Source organism: Triticum urartu, chromosome 2A, assembly GCF_056163025.1.
Source record: "Triticum urartu cultivar PI428250 chromosome 2A, HENAU_Tu73, whole genome shotgun sequence".
Taxonomy (NCBI): Eukaryota; Viridiplantae; Streptophyta; class Magnoliopsida; order Poales; family Poaceae; genus Triticum; species Triticum urartu.
In genome coordinates this window covers 664,487,029-664,494,523 of record NC_141874.1, presented here as the reverse complement: position 1 = coordinate 664,494,523, position 7,495 = coordinate 664,487,029, and the positions used below count along the sequence as shown (strand labels likewise).

Genomic DNA, 7,495 nt, shown 5'->3' with positions numbered 1-7,495 from the left:
CATTGTAAACGCCTTGCATATGATGTACACTCAGCAAGCACAATGCATCGATTTATGTAGGTGTGTGCTCGTGGTGGCCACGGGCGCGCAATACCAGAGGAAAAGATGTGGCGGCGTGTATGCACTAGCCATAGCGGCATGAAAGGTCAAAAAGGAAGACCGGCAATGCCCACAGCAACACACGAACACAAGGCACGACCCTCATGGCTCCTCAAATTCACTATAAAACCACGCCAGGGGAGCGTGTGTTCGCCACACTACCGCTACCACTACTACTACCACCCCGAACCCAACCATCTCCATCCATCTCGCTAGCTCCCAGTCGCCATGGCCGTGAACAACGCCAAGCTGGCCGCCGTGGTCGACGCCGAGAACCCGGCCGTGATGTGCGGCTACGTCGACAACTCCGAGTCGTCCATCGACTTTGCCGGGCGCGCCAACTGGCTGCGCGCGGCGGTGCTGGGCGCCAACGACGGGCTTGTCTCCACGGCCTCCCTCATGCTCGGCGTCAGCGCCGTCAAGCCCGACGCGCGGGCCATGGTCGTGTCCGGGTTCGCGGGACTACTGGCCGGGGCCTGCAGCATGGCCATCGGAGAGTAGGTGTCCGTCTGCTCCCAGCGCGACGTGGAGATCGCGGAGCTGGACCAGGCCGGCAAGCGTGGCGGCGACGAGGAGAAGGCACTGCCAAGCCCGGCACAGGCCGCCGCGGCCTCAGCGCTGGCTTTCTCCGTCGGGGCGCTCCTACCGCTGCTGGCCGCCGGGTTCATCGTGGGCTACAACCTGCGGGTGGCCGTGGTGGTCGTCGTGGCGACGTTGGCGCTGGCCGCGTTCGGATGCGTGGGCGCCGTGCTGGGGCGGGCCCCCGTGGCGAGGTCGTGCGCGCGGGAGGTGGTTGGCGGACTGGCCGCCATGACCGTCACCTTTGGGTTCATGAGGCTCTTCCGAGCCAGCGGCGTATGAGAAACTGACATGGACACGTGGTCTTGGTCGCCGTCCTCGCGTGCGTAGGTCATGTGCGGGCATCGTCCATACTCTTCTCGGAATAAAGTACCCAGTACTAGCCACCGTACTTGCACCTACGGCTGACTTATTTTCTTCCTTGTAATAGTAATCAAATGGCAAATGAAAACGTTTAAATTCGTACTATAGTACCAAGTGATTTTCATTCCTCTCCGTGCATGCCCTATTGTTTGAAAGGATGTGACACAACATATTCAATCGGCCAAAAGTTTGCCGCTCTACGGGGCTGTTTGGTTTTAGGATTAGTATTGCCATACTTTGCCATACATTTTTGCCAAACTTGCCTAAGGTTGGTTCATCAAAATAAGAACCACAAGTTAGCAAGCCTAAGGGAATCTTGCCACACTTTTTCTGTGTATGCCATGTGGGGCACAAGTGTGGCTTGCCTAAGGTGTGGCTTGAACCAAACACTCATCTAAGTTGGTCAAACTTGCCAAACCTTAGGTATGGCAATCTTTGGCAAAGTTAGTCACAAACCAAACAACCTCTATGTTCTTCGGTCAGGAACACCACTAGCCCCCCCCCCCCCCCCCCCCAACATGCGCCTCAACCGTCAAGCAACCACTAGTAGAAAAAGGACCATTTATCCCGGTTCATAAGGCCCATCTGTCCCGGTTGGGGAACCGGGACTAAATGGTCGTTACTAATACCTAGGCCTTTAGTCCCGGTTCTTATACTAACCGGGACAGATAGGCCTCCACGTGGCCGCTCCGGCGAGCCCAGGCACGAGGGCCTTTGGTCCCGGTTGGTAGCACCAACCGGGACCAATAAGCTTCCACGCGTCAGCATTTCAGGGGCTGTTTTTTTAAAGGAGGTGGTTTAGGGGTTTTGGGGGTTAATTTAGGTTGATATAGGTAGCTAATAGAGAGATGTGTCCTCTCTTATCTCCATGCTACTGCTATGTCTAAACATGACTTAGAATGAAGTGAGGCAACATGTGGTGCATGTCGAAAGTAATACTAATCCTAACTTGATCAAGTTTGGATTGTACTACTTTCGACATGCACCACATGCATGTTGCCTTCACTTCAATCCAATCCATGTTCATTTCACCCACAGATATATAATAACTCTTCATGCTCGCATCATGCATCATCATAATAACAAGTCCTACTAATCATCATCATACAACTTCTACTCGTTATTAATAACAAGTCATACGATCATCTTCCTGATAGTCATCGAACCAACCTTACTTAATTGTTCTTAGCACATGATCATCAGTATTAGGTAGAACCTAAATACCCTCTTTAAGGTAAAATAGCATAAAATAATATAGACCCTGACTCTCCATTATGGAGAATGGAGATCATCCTGTCTCCAATTCTTGCGCTTCACTTCCTTTTGCTTCCAAGAACCTCCTTACGACTGTCCATACATTTTTTCCATTTTTTGATTAGCATGTCTCCACTTCTTTGAGAAATCCGGTATGGACGGTTGAGATTCGCAGGATGACCTGGATATATGTTCAAAACACGAAGGCTGCCATTCTGAGACATCAAATGAGGCACACAATCCTCTGGGATTCTCTGTTGAAAAACATAGTAATAACTTCATAGTTAGCAATGATGTACTAGTTTTAGAAGTATGCAAAAGATGCACGGATGTCGTAATAGTAAAAAATCTTACCAGGGTATCTCCATGGTGGTTACCGTAGTTCAACACGTGCACTAGTGGCACGTATTGACCATAATGTTGAGGAGTTTGATTGTAGATATTGTAATTCTCAATATCAGTACAAAATCCGACCAGATGATTTTTCTCCTGATAAGTTGATTTGGAGTCATCGGTGTAGTGGATTTTGTCTTCCATCTCCCGCACATTCTTTGAAGAATGAAAATAAGCTGTCAATGGAAATAAGCTGTCAACTATTTTGAAATAAACAATATAAATTAGCTACTAACTATGTTTGAGAAACTCATATAGCGGTAGAATTGGAGGCGTATCAACAAGGACCCAAATGTCCATATTGTCTTGCTCGATTTCAGGATCACCAAGATCCATGGTGACAAGCATACCCTCATCAAAACCATACATCTTGCAAAGTGCTTCCCATTTTTTGCAACCAAAATAGGTTTCACTCTCAGAATTGTATAGCTTTACTTCAAAATCCACATCATGATGAGTCCTTAGGTGAATTTTCTTTGTTTCGAAACTTTCATGGTCTTCAAAATCCATCCTCTCCAAGACATAGCGTCTTGCATGGCATGAGATAAGCTACTCGAATTGTAAAAGATGAAAATTACACGTTGAAATAGTTGTAGTCATGCTTAATTACGAAAAAAACACTTGTCGTCATTGCGTACCGTTTCAACATCGAAGGTCTCCTCGAGCTTAATGCTGAAGCGCCGATCGTCGTCCAGGTGAGACCTGCCGCACAGACCTCGATCGTTGTGGCACCAGCTGCACTCCACCGGGAGACTTTCGTCGTCTGATGATGACATTTCCAACGTTCATAATTCAAATATTAAACTTGTACAATTAGATATATGTACTACAAAAACTAAGTTAGATCATTATTATTCATCACGGGTTGACTATCGGTCTGTCGAGTCTTTTTTTGAAAACTCTCAACTCACGTGGTGTATATATTCGACTCTCGGTGATGGTCGCTCCTCACTTCGTCCCCGAGTGCATTACACCAAAATGTCTAGCACACGGGAACGAAGGAGAAGCGACCCCCACGGCAACAGTCGGGATTCTTCGTCCTCTCATATATATATGGTGGAACTCTCCCTCACTGATTCCTCTCTGAAATTTGCAACCGTCAGTGATGGTCGTTACTCCTTCTTCCCCTAGTGCATAACAAAGGTCTAGCACCCGGAGAAGAAGGAGAAACGACCCCCACGACAACAGTCGGGCTTCTTCGTCCTCTCATATATGGTGGAGACTCGACAGACTTAAAGTCGACCCGAAATATCGTTTAATTATCTTTATAAAAAGGATTTGGCTGGTCTCACCTCGAGGTCGGAGGGGGTCGGTGACGGGGACGACGGCGGGGATGATGGAGGGGGGCTCCTAGATTTCCGTGAAAACAAAAACTTTATAAGCTATCACCCAATCATATGCATACGCCTTACATAGTGCTTTTCAATTTTAGCATTCAAAGTAGAAGTAGTTTTCCAATTTGAGCATTCAATAAGCAAAATCAAATCGCAAAATAAAGTAGTGTTCAAATTAGGATGCATTCAATTATAAGAAAAACTACATCATCTCTTGCGTCCGTACATCATTATCAATAATACACCTCGAATACTATCATACATATAACATCGCTAGTACATCTAGAACCGTAGCGCCCGATGGGTATCAGCACGGTGAGATCCCTGAAGAACCTGCCAGGTATTGTCGAACCTGCCCTCCAACGCAACCATGTAGTGACGGAAATGCTCGTCCTCCTCCCTGACACAGTGACGTACCACCTCCGCGGTGTCCGGAAGCCTCGGCACCGTCACTGGCCCACGCGACCGCCACCAAACAAGGATTGCGTCAACGACGAGCTGGCTCCTCACCAACCTACGCCCCCCCGGAAGGTAGCACATCCCAAAACCATCCCGACGGAGCCCAGTCCCGGACATGGCCCCTCTGATCAAGCCGGCCTCTGATACGTCTCCAACGTATCTATAATTTTTGATTGTTCCATGCTATTATATTATCAACCTTGGATGTTTTACATGCATTTATATGCTATTTTATATGATTTTCGGGACTAACCTATTAACCTAGAGCCCAGTGCCAGTTTCTGTTTTTTTCCTTGTTTTAGAGTATCGCAGAAAAGGAAAATCAAACGAAGTCCAATTAACCTGAAACTTCACGGAATTTATTTTTGGATCAGAAGAAGCTCAGAAGATTTGGAGTGCATGTTAGGGGATCTACGAGGAGGCCACGAGGCAGGGGGCGCGCCCTCCACCCTCGTAGGCCCCTCGTGGGCCCCTCGTGGCCCCCCTGACGTACTTCTTCCGCTTATATATCTCCATATACCCTAAAAACATCGGGGAACACAATAGATCGGGAGTTCCGCCGCCAGAAGCCTTCGTAGCCACCGAAAACCAATCTAGACCCGTTCTGGCACCCTGCCGGAGGTGGAATCCCTCTCCGGTGGCCATCTTCATCATCCCGGTGCTCTCCATGACGAGGAGGGAGTAGTTCTCCCTCAGGGCTGAGGGTATGTACCATTAGCTATGTGTTTGATCTCTCTCTCTCTATCTCTCTCTCTTTCTCTCTCTCTCTCTCTCTCGTGTTCTTGATTTGGCACGATCTTGATGTATCGCGAGCTTTGTTATTATAGTTGGATCTTATGGTTCTCCTCCCCCTCTACTCTCTTGTAATGGATTGAGTTTCCCCTTTGAAGTTATCTTATCGGATTGAGTCTTTAAAGATTTGAGAACACTTGATGTATGTCTTGCCGTGCATATCTGTGGTGACAATGGGATATCACGTGATTCACTTGATGTATGTTTTGGTGATCAACTTGTGGGTTCCGCCCATGAACCTATGCATAGGGGTTGGCACACGTTTTCGTCGTGATTCTCCGGTAGAAACTTTGGGGCACACTTTGAGGTTCTATGTGTTGGTTGAATATATGAATCTGAGATTGTGTGATGCATATCATATAATCATGCCCACGGATACTTGAGGTGACATTGGAGTATCTAGGTGACATTAGGGTTTTGATTGATTTGTGTCTTAAGGTGTTATTCTAGTACAAATTCTAGGGCTGTTTGTGACATCTATAGGAATAGCCCAACGAATTGATTGGAAAGAATAACTTTGAGGTGGTTTAGTACCCTACCATAATCTCTTCGTTTGTTCTCCGCTATTAGTGACTTTGGAGTGACTCTTTGTTGCATGTTGAGGGATAGTTATGTGATCCAATTATGTTATCATTGTTGAGGGAACTTGCACTAGCGAAAGTATGAACCCTAGGCATTGTTTCCTATCATTGCAATACCGTTTATGCTCACTTTTACCATTAGTTACCTTGCTGTTTTTATAATTTCAGATTACAAAAACCTTTATCTACTATCCATATACCACTTGTATCACCATCTCTTCGCCGAACTAGTGCACCTATACAATTTACCATTGTATTGGGTGTGTTGGGGACACAAGAGACTCTTTGTTATTTGGTTGCAGGGTTGCTTGAGAGAGACCATCTTCATCCTACGCCTCCTACGGATTGATAAACCTTAGGTCATCCACTTGAGGGAAATTTGCTACTGTCCTACAAACCTCTGCACTTGGAGGCCCAACAACATCTACAAGAAGAAGGTTGTGTAGTAGACATCAAGCTCTTTTCTGGCGCCGTTGCCGGGGAGGTGAGTGCTTGAAGGTATATCTTTAGATCTTGCAATCGAGTCTTTTAGTTTCTTATTTTATCACTAGTTTAGTTTATAAAAGAAAACTATAAAAAAATGGAATTGAGTTTGTCTCATACGCTTCATCTTTTTAATATCTTTCGTGAGTATGATGGAAAGGAAAATTGTGCCAAAGTGTTAGAAGAAGAATGCATTAAAATGTTTGGCACTAAATCTTTGAATGATGAGCATGATTGCAATGTTGTTAGTATGAACTCCTTGAATATCCATGGTACTAATGATGATTGCACTAGTTATGATGAAAATGTCTCCTATAAACATGTCAATTTTTGTGGAGTGCATTGGGTTTGTAAGTACACACCAAATAGGGAAGATAGATATTGCAAGAGGCATAAGCACTTAGAAACTAAATTGTTGCAAGAAAGGCTAGATGATTGTGCTGAAAATTTAAATTTTCTTTGCCGTACTTGTGGACTTTGCAATGAAAGTGGTCATTTAGCTATCTGATGCAAATTGTTTCATGATCTAATCGTGTCCAAAAATTGTGATGAGTTGATTTCCCTTGCACATTATAATGAACTTAGCTTGCTTATGGGTTGCGAAGAAATGAAACATATAACTAATCATCTTCCTGAATTTGCCCGTTATAAACTTCTTGGTTTTGATCTAGAGGAAATTTATATGTATTGTGCGGTGAATTGCATTGAAAATCCTTATATTGCCAATTACATAAAGAAAATAAAGCAAATAGAAGATGAAGAGAATACTAATGAAAGGGAAGAAACTTCCCAATACCCTCCTATTATTTCTTATGATGAGTCAGGTAACGAGGGGGAGTCTCCTATTCAACCAATCTCATTAATAAGGAGCTCCAAAAAGAGGATTTAACCCACACATGATGTGGTGAAGAAGAAGAAAAGAAAAAGGAAGAGAGGTAAAAAGATATCTCCCCCAAATAATGCTGCTCCTATTACTATTGTGCCTCATGAAAATATAATTGTGGAAGATAATGATACTTCTTATGATCTTGAAAATCTTTTTGGCACTTTCTTAGAAGAATATGATAATTGCTATACTATTGGTGCTATCCATACTATTAATTATGAGAGTGATTATGCTTATGATATGAAAAGGCCCAAGCTTGGGGATGCTATGTT

At 44.9% G+C, this 7,495-nt stretch overlaps 1 pseudogene; it reads left to right on the top strand.

Annotated features, from left to right (window-relative positions):
* The first annotated feature begins 237 nt into the window (after positions 1–237).
* Positions 238–1,146, top strand: LOC125533950 (vacuolar iron transporter homolog 5-like; annotated as a pseudogene).
* Positions 1,147–7,495: the final 6,349 nt, after the last annotated feature.